The 27,478-nt window shown below is 39.4% G+C and overlaps 1 long non-coding RNA gene across 3 annotated transcripts in view; it reads right to left on the reverse strand.

The window, feature by feature from the left end:
* The window catches only part of LOC125326538, a 109,434-nt gene that overhangs the window by 14,020 nt on the left and 67,936 nt on the right, over positions 1-27,478 (reverse strand). For all 3 annotated transcript variants that reach the window (XR_007203881.1, XR_007203880.1, XR_007203879.1), the window contains 3 exons: positions 22,738-22,803; positions 19,367-19,474; positions 18,688-18,779 (listed from right to left, as the gene is read on the reverse strand). This is a non-coding gene — a long non-coding RNA (uncharacterized LOC125326538). The remainder of the gene's footprint in view (positions 1-18,687; positions 18,780-19,366; positions 19,475-22,737; positions 22,804-27,478) is intronic.

A 27,478-nucleotide genomic window follows, 5' to 3' on the forward strand; every position in this document is an offset into this window, starting at 1 on the left:
ATCTTGTGACACTATCAGAGGTACCAGTAAATGGCACTAATTTTCAAGTTTTCCTTCAAGAAAAAAAAAAAAAATCACCACCTTCCCTTGATGTTGATTGGTCTTCTAGGTTTTTTAACTGTGTTTACTGATCAACAAGTTCCAAATGAAGATTAGCTAATTTTAGCAGAGGTGAGTCAGAGATCTGCAGGAACCAGCCAAATTGAGCATTTGACTGTGTTCTTAGCTTCTTACAGGCTCTAGAGGAAAGAGATGGCAACTCACATGGCTATCAGAAAAAAAAATTTCTATTTCTGTTGCATGACTGAGCTGAGGACCCCACATTTGCTCCTCTTCCCTGCCTATTCTGTGCCATCAGTTTGAACAGCTGCACATAAATAAATGCTTCACACACACATTCGCACAAGCTCTTTCATTGCAGAAAAGTCTTAAGTGAAAAGTTAAATCTCAGGTTTGAGGGAGGGAGTGTGATGTTGCTGAAAACTTCCACCATCATGCTAGTTTTGTGCCATAGCCATTGAAGGCCTTAGGTTTTAAAAGTTTTGTACAAAACCTGAATGCAAAGCATTCACCATCACCTCTTTGATAAGAGTTTCATAAAACTGTTCAAAACCACTGACTTCCTTCCTTGCTTGGGAAGAAGCTTCACATTCACCAACAAATTAACTTCCCATTTTGGAAGACTTGTGTTCGGTTATAACCAGATAAATTTTCACTTATTAGCTGAAGGAAATGCCTAAACAGTGCCACTTTTAATCATGAAAACTGCCATGCAGCAGCTTATGAAGAAAACCAGACACTGGCCTACTGTAAATGAGTCCCCTGGCCCAAAACACAATTCCAAACATCACAAAGTTAAGCCTCATTTTAGATAGACTGTTTCCAAATAAAGCAGAAGAGACATGCAAACATATCTTGCTGTAAATCTTTCGCTCTCCACCATTTCTCAGAAACTGTAATTCCAATGGGAACCAGATCTAGCAGACCAGATTGAGGCAAAATACAGTTTTAATTTAAATCAGAGAGAGCTACTGGTGACTAGCATGCAGCATTAAACAACGTGTACTTATTAGCGTCCTAACAGAAACATGAATTTTAAAACAGATGGTAGAAGTTGAAAGAAATTGAATCACAAAATAAGATCATTAACATAAATGCTTCCTCTTCTAATCAGCTACCACTGTGGTACTATCAACTGGAGTGTTGGGGAATATCATTCATTTCCTCATCCCAGAACGTAAATATGAATTTTTTTTCACTCCTAACTTTCCCCCTACCCCCATACACCCTTTGCATAGGCACTTCCTTTTCCCTCAGTTAGAAAAAAAATTAGGGTGGACCATTTTGTCTCCTTCCCAACAGTGAAGTTTTCTGCACCTACTGAAAAAACCCTAGATGTTGACAGAGAGGGATATTCTGGGACAACATTTCAGACTTAATCCTCCCACAGTAGAGTACAACCTGTCAGGTGCAAGAATAATAGCTTGGGAAAACCACTAAAAAATTACAAACATGAAAGAAAAAAAAAGCAGAGCTTAGGCATTCATATTTCTCAGTTTACATAGCAAGTAAACAACCAGTACTTTGTGCTCAAACCATTCAGCTACAAATAAGTTGTTTTTTTCACCTTCTCCAACAAGATTTCTGCAGCCAGAATTTAACCCCCACTTTATCCACATCATGGACCAGAACATTGGTTAAAATACTCTTCACTGGCATTGGCTGTGAGAACTAACCTGCTGGTACACAATACAGGGAAGAACTAGAGCACCAGTCCTTGTACCCAGTCCTTGCAAGAACCAAGGATGCTTAAAGTACACTAGCATACTTCAAGGAATGCCAAAGCTACCTCAGAAAAAAAAGTCACATAAAAATGGTATTCCCTTACCTGACAGAGCTTTCAAAAGTGCACATCCATCATAAATCCCGAAGTGCAATAAGAAAATGCACTGCTGTGGCTTCTTTTCCTTGAGGAACACAACAGCTCAGTGCAGGGTCCTGCCTACCCCCTTGCTCAGCTGTAAGCTGTTATTCCTGTCAGATCCCTGCCCCAGTCCTGACCCGCCCAAGCCCCAGCTGACAGAAATGGGTAGCTTGTCCTGCAGAGCACTCAGGGAACTAAATTTTCTTTTGGTGCTGAGAACCTGGCATAGTGCTCTTTTTCTTTGGGAAAAGGAGCACACTCCTGAGATTATCGCAAAATTCCCAAAAGGGCTCTGTGCAAGGGGGCTGCTGGGCCTGAGCTGTAACAGTACCAGGTGCATAATTTCATTTTAAGCATGCTCAGATTGAGCCAAAACACTGTGAAACTATTACTGGCATCACTTTAAATTTCTGAGCAAGACAATCACAGGTTTTGCTCATTTCCAGCATAATTCGCAGTGGCTACATAGGGTTTTGATCTGCAGTGATTTAAACAGACTGTAACACGCTATGGAATTTAAACACCAAGCTTTTGTTTCTCTTTCTAACTTTAGGTGCTGGAAATGCTGCAGCAACCTAGAAATAAATTTTCAGATAAGAAGGCTCAGTGTAGTCATTTCTCTGCTCTTCTGGGTTGAAGGAGTAAGGCTAAATATATGTATGAGGCAAAAAGATTTAGGCATACAATGTTGCAGGTACAGGCCTGAGTTTCAAAATCATTACCATCTTCCCCTACATCAAGTTATCAACAATTATTTATACACAGAGAAGAAATTGATACCATTTTGTATATAAATATCCATGTACTTGTTCTCCCATGAATAAAGACACAAAACTTCTACCTATTATTTTCCCAGCTGGAAGCTAATCCACGCTAAATTTTGCTGCAGTGCTGAAGATTTCTGAAAAGCTTCCCAGATGATTGAGTTGCAGCTTCAATACACAGGATCTCTCAGTAGGCAAAAGAGTATAACCCTCTGTTTATCATCAGCCTTCTCAAAGCAAGAAGAAGATCAAGAAAAGAACAGATGAACCTGTTGAGAGGTTCTGACAGCATTACTTCTCCCAGCAGTGTTAATAACTACCCTACAATTTTGCATGGTTATTTCAAGGCTTCAAGAGTTGAGGACTGACTTGAACTCAGCTGTGCCATGCTGCAAATGAGGTGAACTTAAGTATTTCCATTCACCCTGCAAGTCTGTGTGGAGCTGTCGGCCTCTCCATGCAGCTATTTCCACTGACACCTGGTGTTCAAGGTAGGCTAACAGGCTTTCACCGTTGCAGGACCTACAAGGCAGCCACCTGCTTAATAGGCACCTGGACTAATTGCTCAGGCAAGCTCTTGTCAGGCTTAGTATGGGTATAAACTGAGTCTGGAGTGGATTTGGGTTTCTTCTGGGGCTTTCTAGCGCAGTTTTGAGCCGTTTGTCCCACTGAAGCACTGATTCAACAGAACAGAATGAGACATTTGCAACCTAATTGTATGATCTTCTTTTCTCCTTTGTTTTCGAGTTCACCTGGAGTTCTGAACTGGTATCTTTTTTTTCCCCAGTGAGCTGAAGTGACTCTTTCATGGCACAGTGACTTGGAAAATGCTCATTTTATGAACGCTTATGTTTCAGTCATCTTTCAGCTCCCAGAGACAATTATAACACTGAATGTTATAAAGCTAAGGCTATTAACATACAGATGGCAAAAACTGTTGGTGCAGCAGGAAAGGAATGGTAAGTGTTTAATCCTGCCAGCTGCTCTGAATCCTGTGCATGTGCAGGGGCAAGAAAACACATTAAAACCTTCTCCTAGCACAAGACTAGCTGTGATTGTAGGAAGTTCAGCAAATATCCTTCAAGCTGCCTTGCTGAGAGTCCAGTCTCTCCTGTAATCTCTCTCAATGCTTTCTGGCAAGGGATCCCCTCTTTTAAGTCAGCAACTTGAAGCTTTCTCTAAGACTGGAAAGCTGAATGAAACAATGATAGAATGATCTCGTGCTCCATGAGGAGAGCAGCCACCTCCCCAGGGCAGATGCTGCAGTTCACTGCCTGGGAGTTTTGCTGTGCTCGCCTTTGCCAGCACACGTTGACCTCTGAAACAGCTGTTTCTGGAAGACAATAGCTCTCAAAACCAAACATCCAACCAACAGATCTTAAAAATCTGACTCTTGCTTTTAATAAAGCTATACAAAGGATAGAATGGAATGAAAGACTTGCTTAGTGATCAAAACTGATTGGAGCCATGATTAATTAGTTTTAAAATCCGAAATGGCAGGTTCATTCCTGGCTAAGCAGAAAAAGCACAGCAGTTGTCTCTCTCCTCCCAAACAATTATGATGGTAAGTTGGACATGATATCCCATTTCTAAATATTCTGCTTTCCCAATGTCCTGAGCTGACACAATAAGAATGACTTGTGCTGCAGAGGAAATATTGCTGGACACAGCCTGAATCCTGTGCAGCTCAGGTCAGCAGTCTTCACTTTCCCTGAGCGCCTTGCTCCAAATGGGACTACCTGAAGTACCACTGCAGTTTAGACCTTGGAGTAAGGCACAAAGGAGAGATGGAGCATCTAAAACTGGGAGAACAGATTTGTTGCATTGCGCATTTTCCTAGTGAATTGCTTTATATTGGTGCATTACTTAACAGTCTCAGTTTTCTGAGCTTATGAAGTGTGAATGCCATTTAGCAACACTTTATTTTCCAGAGAGACATGCTGATAGAGGGATTTGTTGCAGTAAGATGGCAGCCTTTGTGAAAAAAAGTATGGGTCTTTATTCATCCTCATAGGACATTTCAGACAGGGACCATCCAGGGGAATTTTTTATCACACAGGGATGCTTGGAGTTGAAGTTGGTCTGAAAACCTTCCTGCGTTGTAAAATGTCACTGCACACATCATTGCTGTTGTTATAATTGCTGCAGTTATTAGATTTATTCTTCCCATGATTTATAGAGCTGTGAACTATAGATGTGTTCACAGTGCAGCCACAGCTACTGCTCTTCTCTTTTGTGCTGCAAAGCAAGCTGTGTGTACCAAAGGCTGCCACCTGCTTTGTGGTGAAAAAGTTATCAAGACTAAACAAATGAATAAACCCCTTTCTTCTGGTAAGGCAGAGCCAAGAAGGCTGTCAAGAGCATGGTGGAAAATTATAGTAATAGGATAATGGAAAAATTACAATTTGTGGAGAATGAAGTGTATTACTTCTACATTTAACAGCCCTGTGGAGAATAGAAACAGCTTTTCTGCAGAAAGATTTGATGTAGTGCCAAAAATTTGAATTGACACCTTAAAATAGCCCACCAAAAGAAGGAAAAAAAAAACTTCTCTTCATGAAATCCTGTAGCAGTTAGCTCAAATTAGTACATTTTAGTACTGCTGCCCAGAGGTATGGGTTGGGGAAAGAGTGACTATTAACTGTGGATTTTGGTCCAAGTTCATGGAAAAACTGGAGAGTTATTTAGTAAGGATACCATTTCTTGGTAGTTTGGAAATTCTATAATACTGACTGAAAACCCCCCTTAGCTTCTGCTCACATGGGGGGAATTTTACTTTCTTCAAACAGATAAATTCAATCTGATTATTCTATTCAAGAACTTTTCAAGAAATGCTGGAGGGGCACTCATTATTTTGCATTTATTAAGGCTGGGTTTTTATTTCTGAAAAATAAAGATGAAATAATGCATCAGTTTCTGAATGCCTGGACTAGTCTTAGACATTTTGATGTTTAGCCCTGAAGTACACCATGAATACATTCATATTTGACTTCTTTCCAATAGCAAAACATATGTATGTTTTTAATATTGATGAAAACACTGAAAGTGTGTATTTTTTCATAGTATAACTAAATACAGTAATTACAATTACACAGGTTGCCTTTGCATTCAGTGCATTTGCTTCAGTTTGAAAAAAAGTCTGTGAAAGAAGTATAGGAAGAAAAATGAAGCTGGGAAGATGTATCAACATGTGTTTCTATAAACAAATAAAAGTCTGTAAAGTGGTACCATCCAGGTCTGATGAAGACTTAGCAGGTAAGTGGACCTGTAGTCTTTGAGTAAGGAAAAACTAAAGATCATTTGCTGGGCAGATCCTACCAACCAGTATTCCTACAGGGAGTTTATCTTCATGGCATTTGTTACAGACTAAAACAGTTGCTTAAGACTGTCTTAATCTACATGAAAATACATGAAAATTGAGAAATCTATCAGTGCCAGATTCAGAAAGAGATTAACTCTGAAAATATTCTGTGAGTGTAAGCTGTTTGCCAGCTCTGCCACAAACACTCCCAGCTCTCCCCACAGACTGAGAAACATCTCCAGCATGTGTCCAGGACTGTCACACCTCTGCTGGTGGCTGCAGAGGTTTTGGTAGCTCTACACTGTGTCTGAAAGACCTTCCAGCACAAGAAGAAAGTCCCAGGTGCTCCGTGCAGCCAGACCATGGGCTTGTGTTGGTGGCTGCAGTCTGCAGAAGTGCAGAAAGGTGTGCAGGAGATCAGCTCTGAAGCATAGCCAACCTGCACTTTGGTACATCACTAGCAGGAGATGTCTGAAACTCTCTGTGGTGGCCAGCAAGGTTTACTTCTGCAATGGTTTCTTACATTCAGATGACATTAAATTCTTGGAGAAGCCATGAGTGGCACTGAGTACAAGCAGAAGCCAGTTGTAGAGTGCCGTGCATCTTCACTGAAAAAAGGCAGTTTTGAACAATATTCCCTTTTTCTTTTTTTTAAGAAAGACCTTCTGTTCCCTTGCTGTGAGTTGATCACACACCCACATCAGACATCACAAAGCAATCAGAGTAATGCTGCAGAACAGAGTGGCTCAAGAATGGATCCTGGATTTTCAAAAGTTGCTTCATCTCCTGAGACCTGACTTGAGACTCATCACAAAGTCTCCTCAGCACTTCAGAAAATGCATGTAGGATGTGCAACAGGCAAACATCGTTATTGCTATATCCTGGTTACAACTAGAAAGTCTTTGCTAGTTTTTGTCACTTAGTAAAACTTTTAATAAGTGTGTAGATAAAAAATCTAATATTTTGGCCAGAAATGAATATGACTAATTACATTTTTTTATTTGCATTTCCCCTGAGGTATCAGTATTTCCTGCTTCCTTCCCAAACTGTAACATAAAGCTACTTCTACTAGTTATGTAATTTGTTATTAATTTACATAACACACAAATTATACTTTGGTTTCTCTGGGGGAGAAAGCATCAACATCTTTTCTGACGTAGTGGAAAAACCCTAAACTTTAAAAATTTAAATTTTGAATGTGTTTATAGAAAATCAGCATTAGTGCACAAGTCAGACTAGTTTTCACAAGTTTGGTGAAAATGTTTCAGATGTAAAGTTTATTTATCTGTGTTGTGTTTGTGTGACAAGGTTTTGGTAGCTGGGGGGGCTAAAGAGGTGACTTCTGTGAGAAGCTGCTAGAAGCTACCCCTATGTCCAATGGAGCAGCCAGCTCCAAGACAGACCCACTGCTGGCCGTGGCCAAGTCCATCAGTGACGGTGGTAGTGCCTCTGAGATAAGGTGTTTAAGAAGGGGAAAATCCCTTCAAAATATTGATGAGGGAAACATTTGGATTGACCCCAAATGCATTTTTTTTCTGCATTCAGTTTGCCTTAGGAGTCCAAAATCAATCCCCCAAGCCAGGGCTCTGCCAAGGAATTGCAGCATTGTGTGTCATACTGTGGTGCCCTCAGCCCTCAACTGGACTGCACTCTTGTGCTTTTTGCACACAGATAAAATTACAGAGGAGGGTTTGCTGGAATCCAGGGGGTCTGACATCTCCTCTGAAAAATCTGCTGATGGCTTTAAGATTACAAAAAGCTTTGGCAGCTCAGTTGTTATTATGAGGAAGAGACTTGCTGGTGTGCAAGGAGGCAATTCCTCCCTTGAGTGACTCAGCTGAAGCAAATTCACCTCAAAAACAGACCTGACCCCAAAATTTCAGTGACCAGAGAAGCTGCTTGTAGGTTTTGGCTTTTTATTGCTAGAACTGCCTAGCTGAGCTAAAAAGCAAGGTCCTAAAGTCAGATGAAAGGAAGCCTTCAACAGAGGTTGCATTTGGTGAACATCTCCAGCCACAACTTAGAAAATCTGAAAGACTGGTGTAACACATGGTTTTGGCTGTTGTCTCTCCACCTACTGTGTGATGTCTGTTTGTTAAGGTCCATTGTTGGGAGAGACCCAAGGACCGTCTAGTGCTGAGTTCCCCTCCGTAATGAAAGGTTTGATTTCTTTCAAAGTCCTCTGCTCTTGGAATGAGCCACTGATAGATGTGGGAGATCATAAGGCCTTGTAACGCCACTTGAATATTTATATTCCAGTACCTGAAAGTGACGTATCTGGAGTATATATTATATAATTAATGATTCATTTTCAAAGACTTGCTGCTGTGGCCGTGTGTAGGGTTGTGTCTGTGCTCACACAGTGTTCATAGCCATGATCACATGTTGTGCTCTTTGCCATACTACACCATGCAATTACCGTATCATTAGCATGGAAAGGGCAGTGAACTCTTGTGTTCGTAGCATTTGGAAGATTTTCGCCATTTATTCATTCAAGAACTGGGAGGAGGAAATACATAGGAAGCATGCATTTGTGCCCTGTATTGTCCCAGAATTTCAGGTAATTAAAAAGCCAAGAGTATCTTTCAGCCTATGGGAAGGTTGACTCCTTTCAGGTCTAAGTCCCTGTAGACCACTTTGGTACAGCACTGGATTGCCTTTCCAGGGGTACTGTAAGTTCTTAGGGTTCTGTTTCGGAAAATCTAGAAGTGCTACTATTTTTAAAAGGTACTACACAAATAATATAAATTTTATATAAATATAGATATGTACTGTTATAATTCATCACTCTGCAACCTTTTAGTTCAGACTGCCAAGTCAAATTACTTTTGTGTGTATCACCTTCCTGCTAAGCTCCATCAGAGGTCCTATGAAAATGCGTTTCACTCTGACAAACCAAACCATCTGTTGCCAAGAAACACAGAGAGCTCTTTTAATAAGTCTTTTCCTATCTTTATGCAGTTTAGACAAGAATGACCTAAATATTTGATTGAAACAGGTCATTAATCAACAGTTGCATTGAAAAGTGGTCTCCATCTTTGGTAAAAGGATTTTATTTCTAGCATTTTTTAATTCCACAGAAGTTAACTCTTACAAATTTCTTGTCTTACAGAAAGCCTTTTAATATGACATTCTGTAAGTAAGCAAAGGGCTTTAGAGTCTTAGTCCAAGGTATAGGCAAAGCCCAAGCCCCTTTCTTTGCCTCCCACTGGCTGCAAATAATTTTCTTTGTTTTAGCAACAGGTCTTATGTGAACACTAATCATAATCCAAGCAAAAACGTGGATCTACAGTACTCTAATGGTTCCCTGGCAACCACTTGAGTATACTCTTGTACCCAGCAGTGTGTGCAAGGCATGCAACCTGCTCCTCACTCTCTTTTCCTCTCCCTCTTCTGAATCTCAAAGCTCTGTAGGGTAAGAATCAGTGAATTCCTACAGTCACTGTTGCCAGTCATAAACAGCTGTGTGGGGAGTTCCCGTTCTTTGCCCTTCAGGTTATATAACTACCTGTCATTTAGTTTATCTGAGCCCTTCCACTTAATGGATTTGTAACATCAGACCAGTGAAAGGGCTAACTCACTCTGGCAGGGACCTGTGGATGGATGGATGGATGGGTGGATGGATGGACGGATGGATGGATTCTTTGACATTAGTTTGCAGGAAGGTTACTCATGTTTTACTTTAATTGTGATGGGAAATATGTAACAAAGTGTCATGGTTTTCATTGTAGCTCAGAAATACAAAGGTTTTGTGTCTTGTGCTAAATAAGTATACTAAATAATGATTAAAAAAAGATATGGTTTAAAATTACTAATGTTTAAGTAAATATAAATATATGCTCTAAGTTAAAATACAACTGTATTAAATATACTAAATACCAAGGTTTTGTGCCAATCACAGATGGCTGTATCTGAGGACAGCTTGTCTTCTGCTTTCATGTTCTTTCTGCTGGAATTCCTTTTTTCTCCTCTAAAGTGCAACTGTTTTGGTGTTTCATCAGAAGAAGAGGTGGTAAGTATCTATAATAAGTTGGAGTAGCTGATTTAATAGATCTTACTTTGAAAGTTCTTACAAGATAAACTGATCACTCAAAAAGCCATGTCAAAATCTTGCAGTGTTGCTGAAGAAAGCTCAGATTCAGATGCCAGTCCCAGAAAAAGTTAGTATGTAGCATTCTATAAAGGGCAGATGAACAGGTATTTATAATGACAGTATCTACAAATGAACTTCGTCAAACAGTTTTGTCCATGATTCTTCCAACATTTCTGTGAAAAAGAATTATCAACAGAAAAATAATCATGGTTTTGATAGCTGTAGTGTGAAGAAAGCCATTATCATGGAATCATAGGATGATTTGTGTTGGAACAGACCTCAAGGATGTCTCATTCTAACCCCTTAGCCATGGGCAAGGACACCTTTCACTAGGCCAGGTTGCTCAGAGCAACATCCAACCTGGCCTTAAACACTTCCAAGGATGGGGCACCCACAGCTTCTCTCTCTGGGCAAACTGTTCCAATATCTTACCACCCTCACAGTAAAGAATTTCTTTCCAATATCTAATCTAAAGCTACCCTCTTTCAGTTTAAAGCGATTCCCCCTTGTCCTGTCCCTACAGGCCCTTGTAAATAGTCTCTCTCCATCTTTCTTCTAGGCTCCCTTCAGGTGCTGGAAGGCTGCAGTTAGATCACCCCAAGCCTCCTCTTTTCCAGGCTGAACAATCTCAACTCTCCCAGCTTTTTCTCATAGGAGAGGTGCTCCATCCCTCTAACCAAATCAGTGGCCTCCTGTGGACTGGCTCCAACAGGTGGATGTCCTTCTTTTGCTGGGGACCCTAGGGCTGGATGCAGCACTCCAGGTAGGGTCTGACTAGAATGGAGTTTTGTTCTTTGTAAGAACATACTCACTTGAAGCCTTCCCTTAAAATGTTTAGAACTCCCATACAAAGTTTGAAACTTTCTTTCCACTAGACATTTTTTAATTCTTAGAAATTGATACTGCTTCTAGAAAGCCAGTGGTGTAACTTTGGAGTGAACTCAGGAGCAAATGTACCTTAAGACAACACAGATTTGATGTAATATTCTCTTTGTTAAATGTCTTAGCCTCTAAGGTTGCCTTAGGCTTTTGTTGCTGTTAATAAGTGATGTGGACTTAGGCACTAATGTCAAAGTTAGGTAAACTAAAAAGTGCTCATACTGCCAGCTCAAATTAAAGGAGTTAAAAATACTCTGCAGTTTGGTTTGGGAAAAAACCAAAAGGAGAAAAAACCAATGAAAAATGTCCTCCGTATCCCTGGGATGCAGAAAAGTGCTTGCACATCCGACATCCTAGTGGCAGCCCCTCTTTCTCCACAGCATTTCTGAAAGGTTAAGCGTCTGATAGCGGTGCACGTGCTTTACTCAAAGACACGGGACTGCAGCAGAGCTTCTGTGCAGAAAACCAGCCATCAAGTAACCCTTAGTGGTGTTTTTCAGCCTGTCCCCTGTGGAGTTTACAGTCCTTTTTAGTAGCAGTCAAAGATGGCACTCTTGTGATGGAGAAAAAGAAACCATTTCATGAAATAATCTTAATGCACTAATTGTATTTCCCTTGAAAATTACTGCTGGACAATTTTTCCTGCTGCCTCAGAGGTTTTGAAGCTATGTCTGGAGCCAGAAAGGAAAGGTGGGAGCTAGGACGTTTCATTGCATCCATCGTGCCATTGCCCACTCCTGCCTTTCCTCTCCTCTTGCTGGTATCCCACTGCCTCTAGCACTGTCCTTTACTGAATAAGAGGATATATAGTTTCAGAGTGGACTTAAGGGATGTAGAAAACTTGGAGTAAAATTGCACTTTGGTCAGTAACTCTTTCTTGTCCTGTTGCTTCTGGACTGAATCCAGCCTTCACATCAGGAGGTTTTGAGGTAAGGCAAGTTGTGAGTGTGTGTGAATTGCACAGTTGGAGAGGAGGAAGAAAACATAATTCTGCCAAATTGGGTTTTTGGAAGGGATGGGAGCTGCTAGAATCTGTTGAGTGGTTTGAAACTCGTAATGCTGTCCATGGCTGGTTCCACAGATGAGGGACATGGGTGCAAGCATAAGGTGAAGAGTTGAGTAGCAAATTACTCCTATCTAACACTATCACAAGGTGTTGCAGTCTATACCAAAGATAAAGGCACCAGAAATTTGGATGACGTATCTGTATTTGTTCATACATATCTATATCATATCATATCTGTATATGCATGGAAAAATATCTCTAATTGTTATTGAGAGCAGTGCCGAGATATTTTGACAGAGGCTTTGGGAAAATCCTACTGAAAACATCCTAATTAAGAGTAGGCCTAGTCCCATGATAAGGAGCCTTCAGAAAAGCGCATCACATGTTACTCTGAACACTGCTCTTTGGCCAGGACACAGAAAGTGAATCAATATTGAACACAAGGCTAGGACATCCCAGAGATCATTTTGTAAATCACACAGTCCTGATATTCTAGCAGCTGCAGTTCTATTTCACCAAGATGTGGCTAGCTGCTGTCAGAAGCCTAATACATCTTGAGCATTTAATGGATTTCTTGGAAATAACTTTAGGACTTTTCTACCATTTGAGCACCATGTGTTTTTCCCTCATATATTTGGACCTCCTTGAGATCTACCTTGAGGAGTGACCAGGCCTGGTATCATGTTTCCACTGGAGATACAGAGACAGGTAAGGTTCCTGAGGGTCAGTTGTTTGATGGCATATGAATGTCACAAATGTTGTTGTATCCTTCCAGCTGTCACATCTGCAGTTCAGTGCTGTAGCGCTTTCCATGCAGGGTCAGTTATCTGCGTTGGCAGTGCACTGAGCAGAGATGAACCCTCTAGCAGAATACTCTAGAGGCAGTTTTTTCCTCAAAATTTCTCCTGTGGGACTTTCCACAGCTGGAAAGTCTTTTTTGGTGCATGACTGTAATTGCTTTGCTTACAGAACAAAACAGAATGGAAAAAAGGCACGAAAAAAATTCTCGCTCCTTTTCCCACAGCTAGCATAAAATGTACTGTCTGGCCTTGAACCAAGGGCCAAGAAATAACCCATTACTATGTAACATGTTCAGCTGGGGAAAGTGCTTTGACATTTAAAAGAGATGTTTTAAAATCATCTCCTACACAACTCTGTAGGGGAGCAGCAAAAGCTGGGCTCCTCGCCAGGGGAAGGCAAGCTGGGAGATGAGGGAAGCAATACCGCCAAGCCAGGAAGGGGCAGGCAGGGCCAGGCATTGCCACCATGGCAGAACTTGGTCCCACAGCGCCAGAAGTAGCCAAGAGCCCTGACAAATCCTTTCCAAACTCCTGTACTAGATTTTTAAGCATCCAGATAGATCCCCAGGCTACATGTTGAGTAGTCTGTTATTAGATCTTTTGTTGAGCTTCACGTGGTGGTAATCAATAAATGCATTCGCTGTCAGTAAAAATCCTCAGGCAGAAATTGCCTGCCACTGGGGTCTGTAATGCATTTCTCCACCAGGAGAAACATGAGGATATTGCAAGCATTTTATTTTCTTCTTCTCACGTCTGACTTCACATTTTTTTAACTGGGAAGATGGATTTGAGCAGCAAGTTCTCACTGTGGTCAATGTTAGAAAGCTTATTCTTGGTGTAAAATGCACAAAAGAAACTCTAGCAATGATTGATACTGTCAATGTTGTTATTCATAACATTTATCCAAAGTTGATATAATTAAGCTGCTTCTAGAAAACACAGTGTTCAGCCAGTTGTTGCTGTCTTCTTGTTTGTTTCTTTTTCTTAGGAGAGTGGAGTGTTGATATTTATGAAATGTTTCAAAAGAGTGGCTTTTGCTCTGGCTTGTCTGACTTCTTCCGAGACTGCTTTAGGGATAGCTTATGTCACTGGTTTGTCTGCATTGATCATTCTGAGGTGCTTAATTTGGTCAGCAGTTGACCTGTCCTTTGTTTATCTTGTTATTTTAAGTGACTGCTTTCATGATGTGGAACTGATGTTTGTTTCCTTTCTGTGGGCCATCACTGTAGACTGTTAATTGCAGCAATTCTAATCAATTAATTGTTACATGTAAACATACATGTATACATGCACATGTGGTTTAATAATTGGATAAAAATATAACAACAGAGGGCCAAGATTCTAGATACAAACACTGAGAAAAAAAAATCAATGAGTTAATTTAATCAATGCAGTATTATAATTAAAAGTTGAGTAGTCTTAGTGTTTAATAATACATGGTGTTGATTCTTAGACAAACACTTTTTCAATAAAAAAATCATTATGTAAGAATTAGTGGTATTAAGATAAGTATCTTCAAAGCAATAAAAAAGGTACTGCCATTACTGTGTAATTCTGAAGGAAATTAGCAGTACCTGTAAAATATGTCTGGCCTCCAAAGGCTCTCTCTTTTTTCTCTTGAAAATCATACACACATGTTCAGATATTATTAGCAATACTACCATGTCAACACAAGTCATTTTACTGCCCTGGCTACATTCCTCTCCCATGTGAGATCAGGCAGCTGAGCCCACAAAGAGAAATCTGAGTCTGGGCAGCCTCTCATGCCAGCCCTGCGAGAAGCCTTTGAGGTGACGTACAGGGACACCCACACTTGTGTAACCATGGCTGCCCAGTGCCATCCAGCCCTGCAAGCTGCAGCAGTGCACTGAGGTGGAGATTACAGGTCACCTTATCCCTCTCGTCCTCACAGAGCCAGCGCTGCAGCTGGGGGGTTACAAGGTTTCCTGAGTGGAGTGGTATTGACTCAGCACAGGACAATTTCTGCTTAGGTTTTGCCCTAATTACTATCCACATTTTCTGAGGGGGCAGCCTGACACTTCACAGGAGGAGGAAGCAGGCAAAATTCTTCAGTCTGAAAGTGGATGGTATGTCAGAAGGCACTTTTGCTGTAGATACAATTTGCTTCCACTTTGCCACAGTCTGGGAAAGTTCTTATTCAACCAGTTGAGGTTGGCTTCCCTCGGGAGCTGCTGCCACTCCAACATTCTAACAGGTAGGCAGTAATTAATCATGTGAAAGCAAGATAAAACAACAGGAAAAATGCTGGCCCTTTCATAACCTTCAGAATATTTTATGAATATCACTGCGTGAACCACAGAAACGGCATTCACTGAAGGACAAGTCCCCGTAGGTGCTTTGCACAACAGTCACTAATTTACATTGTGTCTTTTGTTCTTATACATATCTCCAGCTGCATCCAGGATTTCTATATGCTCAAGTCACTGCTGTGATACTCTGATGCTGATTCTCTTGTATTAAGGCTTTTGTTGGAGGCACAAGAATGTGAGGGTCTGCTTCCATGGCTCATCTAGGACAGGGCTTGGTCCGACTACCAGTGATGTTAAGAAAAGACTGAATTAAACCTCTGGGATTCCTCTTTTGTCCAGGATTACCTTACAAATGAGCCTGACTCTCTGACCCCTTCATGAAAATGAAAGAGTAGAAAAGTGTTTCAGGTTAATCTTTAAAGTAAAATCATTTTTCTCCTAGAAAAAATATCATGTTTTATTTAAATACCCTAAATTCTCACTTAAAAAGCTAACAATCAAATAAAACCACCAGCATCCACAGATCATATAAGGCAAAATAAACTTCTGGACATATAAATTAATCTATTAGCTTTGAGAAGGTGTTCTAGGGAGAATGGATTAACTCTAAATCATATGACCTTATTTAATCATGGAAGCATCACACCACTTTTTTTTTTTGTTTCAATTACACTGCTTCTTTATTATAGTTATCTTCTGCAAAAATAAGTTGTTAACAAGGCCATTCCCCTGAATGAGCAACCATTGAAATGAGGATATTACTGCTGCTCATTCTTACCATAAGATGTGGATCATAGCAAGACAGGAAAGGATTTGAAGAAGCAGATCCTTTGAAACATCCTGGTACCTTCACTGGGTATCTTGGGTTTGCAGTGTCTGAGCTTGAGCATTGCTTTATTTCCTTGTACAAGTCAGAGATGCTAATCCACGTCTGAAAGCAGTGCATGGGTCTTGGAGAGTGTAAATGAAGGTCCTAAGCTTGGGGGTGTGTGACAGTCCTCTTGGGGGCCCAAGATGGCACAGCAGCTGGGTATCCCAATGTTGATGCGTGTGAGGTGGCAAGCCAACAGTCTGGAGAAGGACACAAACAAGATGTTCCAGCACATTTCAGACTGGTGGTGGAACAGTCAGATGCTTGTCATCTTTTGCCAGGTAATGTCAGAGCCAGAACCCTTCTCTTCAGCCCTTGGCATAGACAGAGGTGCAACAATGCCCAGGCTCCTTCTAGAGCACTCCAACCAATTATGAATGACTAATATCAGATCAGGAGGGGAGATGAATTTTGTTCTCAAATGCCAAAGTTTCAGAAAATTTGAAGTGGAAAAAAAATGGAGTATAAATTTCGAACGTGGACCAAAGTCTTCATAAAGTGTGTTTCAGTCCTAAGTCACAAAACTGAAGAATTTATTACTCTGCCCAAAACACCATTTTCTGCTGACATTAAAAAAATGATGACTTCTGCAACAGACTCTGGGGAAGCTGGTGGGCATAGTTTATTGCTTCCTTCATGAATACTGCCAGTGTACATTAGCACTTGGCCAGGGGCTGTGCATGCTCTTCACATCCACACAGATCCCACGAAGCACAGGAAGAATTGAGAGCAAAGAGTTCACAGAAGGAAAAAAAATGCCAGTGAATCCATTATAGCCAAGAGTATAGTAAAAATCGATTAGCAAAAGTGGTTCCTTTGTAAACCCTCAGAATAATGATGACTTTCACGTTTGTGAGAGTTTTATTGGTAAACTTTTTATTTGTAAGTGTGTTTACTGGTTGCAAGAAGTAGTCTTAAGTTAATTTTTAGTTGGCTGAAAAGAAATGGTAATATTTGACAGTAAATAACAAGATATTTGAAGTAACTGATAAGGGAGACAATGAACTGATCCAAGGAGGCATTGCTTCTGTTGAGGCACCATCTTTATAGTAGCACCACTCAGCCATGAATGTTCTTAGAATTAGTTCTTCTTTTTCTGGTAAAGCTGTGCTTACTGAAATTTTTCATTTTTTCACTCTAAGTGGGTTCTGTGATAATAAGGATGGTGGTTTCATGCTGCACTGAGCATACACTGCTTTGCCTGGTGAGAATTTGACCTTAAATCATTTCACTCTTGATGCAGTTGGAGAAGCAGGAGGGGGAAATGTCTGTAAATGTGATTCTGACTTTTACATCTCTCTTTTTAGTTACCTCTTCAGATGCTAAGTATTATGATTCACTGTGTCAGACTGGGTTTGTTGCTTCATAGCTGTAAGATCGGCAGGGGAGTTTCACCCTATGGTTCATTAACAGATACGCTCTAAGATTGAGATTTGTAGGAAATCTGTTGGGACCAAATAGGAAAATATGTGCACACACCGAAACGACATAATCTTAAACATTGTCTGCCTCCTTGATCTCTATGGAATTTGCCAGTCTGGGTACTTGACAAAAATGGGAAGTAGATGTCATTTGGATCCCAGTTTGTAGTGAAGATATGTTTGCAAGGTACTTGCCAACGGAGATAACTGTTTGACAGTTCTGAAGAATTCCTAAAAGACACTCTGAGTAGCAAATGAAAACTATTTGTTAGAAAAAGTTGGTGGTATTTTGGGTTTTAACCTTTCCTAAGCTAGAAATTCAAGTATATGTGCTATATTTTATTTTGAACTGCCAATTTGCACTCGTAAATTCTTATGCATTACATTTCTCCCTCTGTCACAGAGGAAGCCTTTTTATGCTGCTACGTCTTATTCTCATTTAGAAGTGTGATATTTTGAAAATCTCATTTTAGAAGGTCAGTGTGGGGACCAGAATAACAAAGGCAGATGTATTTTCCTCATATTTTCTGGACACAGAAATACTTTCGAGGACAGACCTTGTTCAGCTGCAAGGACTTTCATTCAATAAATGAAAATGGACTTCCTCATCCAAGCCATCTACCACATTTCATTTTCCCACCATACTCACCTGCCACTCACCCCTGGCATAGATGCTCCATGTACCAACAAATCTTCTTACATGTTTGTTGTTGGTTTTGGTTTGGTTTTGGTTCTTTGGGTTTTGGTTTTTTTTGTTTTGGTGTTGTAGGGAGGGTGTGAAGGAATGAAGGGGAGTGGGTTTGGGTTGCTTGGGGTTTTTTCCCCCTCCTTTAAATGCTGACTACATTCCAGTTTGGTTGTTACAACAATTTGTTTTAAACTGACCCACATTCAATGTAATGGATAGTGAAATAAACATCTTTTAGAGACCACACTATGAAGTGAAGTGGACAGCAAGGACTCCACCAAGGGAAAAACTTCTGGGAGTCCCTGCAGCAGCTTCCCAAGGGATATTGGATATGAGATGTAGCTTTGGAGGAAAATCTGCAAACCCTTGAAAGAATGAAGGTCCTCTAAAAAGCTGAGTAGGTGTTACACACTGCATGCTGCTACACTACCTACAGTGCTCGCAAAAGGAAAGGCAGCAGAATCTCAGCCAGAGTGAGCAAGGAGTGTGTGGCTGTGGAAAATATTTATCACTGAAAGGGTTACTAATGTGCACTGAATATGAGAACAGATATAACAGAAAGGATTGTGTGTTTTGATGTAGACTAACTATTGAATAAAAAATGCTATGCAACAAGAAATGCATATATTATTTAGCAAAACTGTTCTTTGGTAATTGAATAGCGACTCACCTCACAGAAAGAGCAGTTTCCTCTGTGAAGTCTCACAAAGACCAGCATACAAAAGATGCAATCAAGAAACACAATGCACTGTAAGCTGAAGCCTAAGTATGAAGGAGAAAAAAGGTATTATTTCTGATTATATAGAAAACATATTCCCTATTAACAGCCTAAAACCTCTTTCAAATGAAGGGTTAGGTTATTCAGTCACATGCAAGAATAAATCACCCACCAGCACACATTTTCTGAGTTAACTGTGAAGCAGGCAAAGTAAAATTGCTTTGAATACTAAGATAGAGTAGCACGCAATCCATCTGCTGAAACAAACAGATTAATTGATATGGTCTTTTGCCTCCAGGAGCCAGTATTGGCATCAGGCAAGACATGATGTTGAGCACATTTGCTCTCGTGCAACTGGCTGTGCCTGGAACAGTGGTGGCAGACCTGAGGACAGATAACTAGACAGAAATTGGTTCATTGCATAAATGGATTTGCTGCTTAGCCTCCACTCTTTGGATCAAAGTCTGGAAAGAGCCTTGTTAATGTTGTGATAAGTAGAGAGCAGCTGGTGTTGATGAACCTTGCATACCACATGAGTAAATTGGAGCATAGTAGTAAGGAAAATTCATGTACATTGACAAAGTAGCATGTGCCTGTCAGACTGATTTCTGAAGACTTCTGGCAGACTTACCAATTATTTGGAGTGTGGGAATGTATGAACACATCGTTCCTAAAATGCAATGACTCTTTTCAGTGAGGTCCAGCATCTGTTTTCCATGTCAAAAGGTTCAGCAAGTTTCTGCCATAGAAAGTATGAAGCATTAATTGAGAGGTGATCCTTCGATGTAAACCCACTGCGCAAGGTCAGGAAGTTGTGGCTGATGTCAACATGAATTGGGACCTTTGATGGATGACTGGATCAGCAGTACCCAAGGCTATCTCATAGCGTGAGAAATGCAACTGATTGCTCCTGTCTGAGCCATGGCTCTTAGGAGTTTTGTGGACTAAAGAGTTGTAAAGGGTAGGTGTAACCATATAAACAATGGTGATTCTAATAAAAGTCATTATTATAAACCTTCACTGTTTTATTAGATTGGCATTTCTTTGGAGAGAAGTGAAGGAAAGGGGTTTTTTTAAGAGAAATAATAAACTGGAAAGAAAGGGATGAGTATGGTCAGCACATGCAGGGTAAGAGAAGGACATAAGCAAGATTTATACGTTGGTAGGAAATGTTCTGTGGAAAGGATTAAACCACCCAGACTGAGTTAAAGGTGGATTATTGACACTGAAGAGAGCACCTGGACGTGTGTGCGTGTAAGGAATAGGATTTCATCCACAGAGATGAAATCTAATGCAGTGGATGAAAGAAAGACAGTGAAAAGATTTGAAGAGGGGCTTGAGATTTTTAGGACAGCTGAAAAGGTATTTAGTTTGGTTTAGGCAAATAGGTTTAAACAAGGACAATTTCAAATAAATCCTTCTTTGAAATAAAAAACCCAAAAAAGCTATTCTTTTTCAGAATAGTCTCATCCTTTTTTGATTGGAGTAAAAGGTATTGAATGAATTTTGGTGATGAGCAGCTCTCCTGGTACTTTTCCTGATATATTCCAGGCTAAGGAAAGCCTTTGAAGGTTTATCATCCCAGTTGTGTTCTGTATTTTAATTTTGATATGTTCAAAGAAATTTCAATAAGATAGGAGGCTGGCTGGTGGTAGCTAACTACATCATAAGTTTATTTGACAATGTTAATTAATGACAATATTAATAGCATAATGCTTTAAAAGAAAATATTTTGTATAACAAAATGTCAATGTAAATTGCTTTATTTGCCCTATTAAATTATACATAAAAGTTGAATGTTAAAAACTTTAAAGATATTTTTACATTTATTTTCCTGTCTACTGAAGGATTGGCTTAAGTATATTTTTCAATTTGTTTTCCTGAGGACAAGAGTCCTAATTAAATGCTAGAACTGCAGCCAATTCTACACATGCCTGTGATGAATTAGGCTCACTCTGAATCACCAGTTTTCCTTTTATTTCCTCCATGCATCTTTTCAAGTTCATGTTCTCCCATTTAGCCAGTTGTAAGCAAGATTAGAATTTATGTTTTGTGCTTTACTTTTAATTTTATTTTATGATATTGCAATTGATAAATATATGTCAAAATGTCCATCTTTGGCTTTGTTGTAAGACTAAAAATTTGACCTTAATTTGACATTAAACCTCCCATATGAAAGTATGGCCACAGAGAGAAGCTGGAGGAAAAGCAGCAGCCAGAATATTCATCAACAAATTAACTCAAGTGTATCAAAATTCTGCAAGATTTGAAACAGCACAAAAACTTTGGAGTGGATGCCACATCTGCAGGGCTGCGTTTGTGTTGATTAGAAAGATGGCCTTATACATAAAAAGAACGGCTGGCACTAAATCTGGGTGTTTGCAATAATTATAATAAAGCAGATGTTTTAATTTTTAATGTTGTACTGAAGGATTTACGAGTTTCTTGCCATTCAGTAGCTGGACTTAGTCCTTTGAATAAATTGCTTTTTGTTCTTTCTGGTGGTGCTTGATTTCCAGCAGTGGCATTTAGCTTTGTGTTTAAACCTCTCCTTTTCCCATCTGTTACTTTCTGAAATGTTAGTTTAATTTTTAGTCTAGGCTAAGGCTGCTCTGAGTTTCAAATGAGTTAACGAGAGCAAACACAGAGCAGTTCTCCAGAACCTGTTAAATATCTGGATAGATGTTTATATCTTTGATTAAGATATAAACAATCTATGATTTGTTTCTGCTTAGTTATTACTCAGAAAAGTTGTTTTATGCTGACCTTGGACGCTATGAATGGAATTAATTATTTAAACTGAAAATACTCAAAATATATCCATCTTGAAGGAGATACCGTGTTGACCCTTAGTTGTGCTCATAGCACAGACTTGATTAGGTTCCAAATTAGTATAATTTCATGCTGATGAATTAAAAAAATATATTCTTTCTGGCTGATTCATTTCCTTTTATATAACATTTTCCATTTCACTGTTTACATACTTCCCCATGGAAGGTGAAGAAATTTATTTGGCAGCATTATAACTCTTGCTTCTCTGAAAAGAAAGTGCATTCTTGAGGAACGTAACAGTATAGTTATCTTGAAATACGTGGAATATGGGACTTAGCTTTAATTAATGGTGGCAATTCAGTTTTAAATTTAATTATTAGCAGACAGGTGAAAGTCACGACTTTTCTTTCCACAAAACCAATGATTTACTGAAATTAAAGCATCCCATTAGCATCTGCTTTTGAGTTTTTTTTACTGGATGTGGGAAGAACTTAACTTTTGCATGGGTTGTGTGGCTTACCCAATTTATGAATAATGAAGTACAAAAGAATGAGATTCTGCTGCATGCAAAAGCAATGCAGTGTCTTGTGAAATAGAAAATAAAGTGTACTTCTGTGCTCATGGAAGGACTCTGGGCAGTTATTTTTCTTTCCAGCTGTTTTGTTTCAGGTTCCTTAAGCAAGGCACCAGGACAAGGATATATAAGAACTTATCAAATGGGGTGTCAAAGTAGTAAAACACTGAAATGGAGGATTCTTGAAGAGAGGGTGAGTTTTTTTTAGTAGATATCAGCACAAGAATTGATTTCTAGCCTACATTACAACTTTGCAGTCTCACTGGCATGCACAGTTTCTACCTTGCAACCAGAGCCACTGTATCTTTCCAGTCTGGGTGGCATGGGCTAACCAACCCTAAGAAGTTTCAGCCTTCACTCACCACTCTCTCCCAAGTGTAAGTCTCACAGTCTTAAGAACTGCCATGTGAAACAAAGCAAAAAACGTGGAGAAAGATGACAAGTGACTATGTACAATTTCATTTTAAATCTAAACAGGGTGTACCACCTTTCCAGATAAAAAGCAATAAAGGCCAGAAATAAAAAGTTAGTATTATTTTGGGCTTGATCATACAAGAAAAAAACCTACAGATGGGTTATAGTGGATACCAACTATTTGAATATCTTGTATTTTGTTAGTTCAAGCAGTAATCCTAATTAAGTATACATTTTCTCACCTGAATGCCTAATAGTTTTAATGTCTCGATGACTAGAGGACTATTCCTTCCTCTTGGTAACAAAACCTTATGCATCATTTATGGAAGAAAAGAGAATAATTAATTGCATGATTATATAGCTTTTATCACTACATAACTTGTATCAGATATGCTGAAAACTCATTAATAGAGTGGAACAAAATTTTTCTTTGAATTTTTTATTCAGCCTGATAAATGTATAATTGATGGAGATAAACAAAGATGTTACAGATGAAATCTGAAGCACCTTGAAATGAATGGGCTCTCAAAGACACTCTTACAACCAGCAGAGACATGTGAAGATAACAAAAATAATTTTTCTCTTCTGTTTCCTTGCAAGCTCAGTGTTGAGTGCAGCTCAGCTGAATTTAGGAAATTGATCCAGGAAGTGTGTTAAATTTTAAAATAATTTAATTATAATTTAAGGATATAGTGGGTTTTGTTTGTACAGTGGTATGCAGCAATTCACAAGCATTTAGAAATTAAAATATAAGATTGTGTCAGACTGAAATATGTGGGAAATTCCTTTGTGATACTATCAAAAATTTTAAGCAAAGCAGCACTGATTTCTGCACTTGTTTGTGTCTCTGTGGTGTAGTCCCTTTTTCCTGTGGTGCTGTAATTCTGCAGGAGAATAAGAAACGATTGATAAAAACAGCAATTTCAAATCTAGCTTTTCCTTTTACTATTTTGCTTGGGAAGTTGTAAATACTCAAGATTAGTACGTGACTCAAGTGCTAATCTACAGCATCTATAGGTGGGCAACTGTTATGGATATGTTTGATTTAAAAATTTAGTACTACTTTTGAGATTTTCATATTGTGTCTTTCCCTTTGCTGAGTCACAGTGAGCTAAATTCATTATTCATTTATCAACTAGAGAGGCTTGAAGATATTTTCCTTGCAAGGATGATGAAAAAAAAGGAAGCTATGCTTTCTACAATTAGAGTTACCAGTTGTATTTGCTCATGAAAATTGGAGTTCAATGTTCACCAGAAAAATCTCAAGTGGTTGGAAACAAAGTGCGAAGCAGTCACATTTAATTTTTATAAAGTGGACACATTCCCATTAAATCAGTCTTAATCTGTTCTTTTACTTGTACATGAATAAAATAACTGAACAAAACTGTTTCTCATTTGCTCCCAACCTGTAGCAATTCCTTTAAACCCAGACCACTTTTTCACTTAGTCCAACTCTTTGGAAAAATAACATTTATAATTAAAAATGTTACTATAGGGTGAAACATACAGTGGTTGGTTTGTTGTTTTAAGAAGAAAGGGAAGTTTCATTCTATTTTCTGGGAGGCTAAAAACCCAGACTTTATCTTAGACTTTGCTGTTGCAGTTCAGAGAACTCTGCTGAGCCAAAATTCATGGCTGTAATTTAGTTTCAGGCTTATGATCTATAAAAACAAATTCGAATAATTTCCTCTGAAATACAGCTGTTCAGAACATGCCAAATATTGAGTTATGTTTATCAGTGTCATGCTCTGTATCTAGGTTACTGTTCCCATGAAGCAGGCAAGACATAACTAAATTCCCACAACATAGAAATATTTGGTACTCTGACAAAGTCTCTCTTAGAATGTTGTTGTGTGGGTTAAATACTGACGAGTTTACCTTCTTTTGTACCTCATCAGCATCTCTTATCAGGCTCCTGAGAAATAATATAACTAATCTGGAAGGAGAAGGAGATCTGCTAATTACTTGCTACTGCGAAGGAATGAATTATTTCAATATTAGGCATATTTTAAACATTTTTCCAAATAGAATAATTTGTATATGAGTAGTAGAGGAGAGCAGGTTACCACTAGAGGCCTGACTGTGCTAGGCACGGAAAAAAACCTAAAGAAAACTGGGCTTCAAAAAATGACTTATGCTTGAAATCTACAACAGCTGACAGTGCATGATGTGCTTGAGGGAGAGAGGACGGAAAAAAGAGGAAAATTATATAAGTAAAAGTGTTATCAGATCAGCCATCCTGACAGCCACCAGCATGCTTGTAGCATAACTGTGGCTAATTGCTTTGTTAGCTTCTAGACAAAGAAAAAATTTAAATAGGGAGTTAAAGGGGAAGAATGGCATAGCTGTGTCTGCGGCCTTCCTAAAGTGAGAAGTAGCATTGGGAAAGGCATGCAAATGCTTCTATTGAAGTGTAACAGGAGATGTTGGAGATGGGATCGTGCTCAGAGGCAGTAGTCAGAAGCCCAGCACCAAATGAGGAATGTGGGGTTGGGTGAGAAGAAGATCAGAAAGGTTTTGTGAAGGTAAAAGAGATTATATTTGAAGTAATACAGGGAGATATTTGGACACAGGGTTAAAGGGCTGGAATGAGACAGGAGAAAACTGCAGGTAAGGTGTTGTCCTTTCCTCTCCTGGTGAGCTGCACTGTGTTGGACTGAGAGGGTGACAGAGTCACAGGATGCTTGGAAACCAGGGAAAGCATTGTGCTTAGCGGTTCCCTTCTGCTGTCCGCACCTTACGTGGCAAGGTATGCCACGTCTGGAGAATCCATTTTAGGAAACCCCTAAACAGACCAGTGAGGCAAGACACCTCCAGCTTAAGGTGCAAGGAGCCGTGCATGAGCTTCACTACAGACAGAGCTCCCCTTCAGGAGCCACTTTGGCTCCATTAACAGTGGCCTGTGCTTCCTGCTGGGAGACACCCTGACTGTGTGCAGCTGTACACCTGTACAGACAAATGGCTGCACTCCAGGAGCTCTGCCCACTGACCTTGGAAGGATGTTGCTTTCGTCTGCGTAGACAGGCTGACGGAAACCAGGCGAGGTCTGTGCTGTTGGAGGAGGCCTGAGCGCAGGAGCTAAGGACTGACACACAGCTCACCCTCGCTGGTACTTACAGGCCAGGCACGGTGCCAAGGTCCCCACAGACACAACTCCATCTTAAGCCCTCAGAATTTGTGGGTTTTAGCTGCCCAGTCATGTCACGCTGTGAGGAAGATGGTGACTGTCCTGTTAGCTCCCTGTTAGGCCTAGCACCAGGTGCTCTCTTTGCTCTTAGCTGCATGGCAGCACTTTACAAAACTCCACTTCTCCCAAATGCACATGCTTTCTGCCCATTTCCGGCCCTGTACTTTGTAAATGGTTGCTGGAAGAAAACATTTTCCAATATTGCACGAATGGCTGCATGTCAGCCATTTATCCTTATTTTACACTGCCACTCTCCCTAGCAGCTCTGTCTGCTATGTGCGGTCAGAGGGTTGCAGCGGGGATGGTGAGCTTGGCAAGGCTGGAAACGAGCTTTGGAAGAACAGACACTTGATAATTTTTTCTTCCTTTTCATTAGAATAATAAGCTTTTTTTCAAGGTGTACACTAGTAGATGTTTTTCTCTTTTTTTATTACTGTGTTTTTAGGCAATGGGATGAATTTCCTGACCTACTAAGTCAGCCATTTTTTTCAAAAGTTTTCCTTCCTTTCAGCAAGGTAATAGATGATCAAGTGGAAGGTAATTAAACTTCCTTGATGAAGACACAACTCAGATTTTAAAACAAATTATTTAAGAGTATTATTATTAAATAAAAATACTGTACAAACGTGAAAGATCCAATAAAATATGCTCAAACTATTATACAAATATGCATTCTAGTTTCATCAATTACAAAAATCTGGAAATCTTAAAAGTGAAATCTTACAAATGAACACAGTATGTTTACATTACTTTCTCACAAAACCACTTTATATATGGTTTATTACACTACTAATCCTTATGTGCGCTTACTCTCCCTACTTAATAAATATAGCATTAGCTGTTCTTCAGAGGCAATTATCTTTAATAAGCGGGTCAATTATCTTTCTTTCATAAGCAGAATAATTATCTTTGCTATTATTAATTTGATCAGAAAGACAAAATTTACATGCTAATATAATTCTTTTGATCTTAAATTATTTGCAATTCTGTAGTTAAAAAATTTAAACAGTGAAGTCCTCAAGGCAACTGATACGTGTTCAGTACAAAATATTGATGATCATTTTCCTTGGAGCTTGAGTGGGTGTAATAACACCAGGAAATGTTTTATAAACTCTCCCATGACTATTCATGTCTTGATCCCAAATGAATAGGTTGCTCATCCTCTTTCTAATAATAATGTAAGGATTATTTTTACTACTATTATTACTACTATTATTATGGATATAGAAGAAGAATCAGATGGACATGATAAAGAAAATGTATATTTAAACAACAATACAGTACAAAATATGGTCTTATATGCCCAGAGCTGCTACAACCTAATAATATGTAAAACCTTGTAACACAGACCTTTAATGATTTAGTATTTCTGCCTTGGCTAGAAAGTACTTAGGAGTCTTCCTTCTTTCTTTAGTGGATTAAGAAGACACCTTAAAGCTTTAGCATTTGTCCTCAATTTTCAGAGCAGTGCTAGATTGACATTGTTCTTCAAAAGCACCATCCATGATTACCTACAGCAGATGCCTTGGTTATTAAAGACCATTAAAGACACTTACTGATGTAACTGGGAAGAAGGCAGATCCATTAAGCTGCTAACTTATCTTCTCCTTACCATCAAGTCTCAGCAATTGTGACCTTACAGCTTCCCACTGTGGTTGATTGCACTGAATTTGGTGAGACCCATGGAAATTCACTTATCCTTGGTGGTCTGGCCATTGCCTTTATCTCAACTACAGACAGAATTAATCACAAGCTACGTGTTTTTGCACACATGGCCATGTGCCTTTGGGTGTCTG

The sequence above is a fragment of the Corvus hawaiiensis genome, chromosome 5, assembly GCF_020740725.1.
Source record: "Corvus hawaiiensis isolate bCorHaw1 chromosome 5, bCorHaw1.pri.cur, whole genome shotgun sequence".
Lineage (NCBI taxonomy): Eukaryota > Metazoa > Chordata > Aves > Passeriformes > Corvidae > Corvus > Corvus hawaiiensis.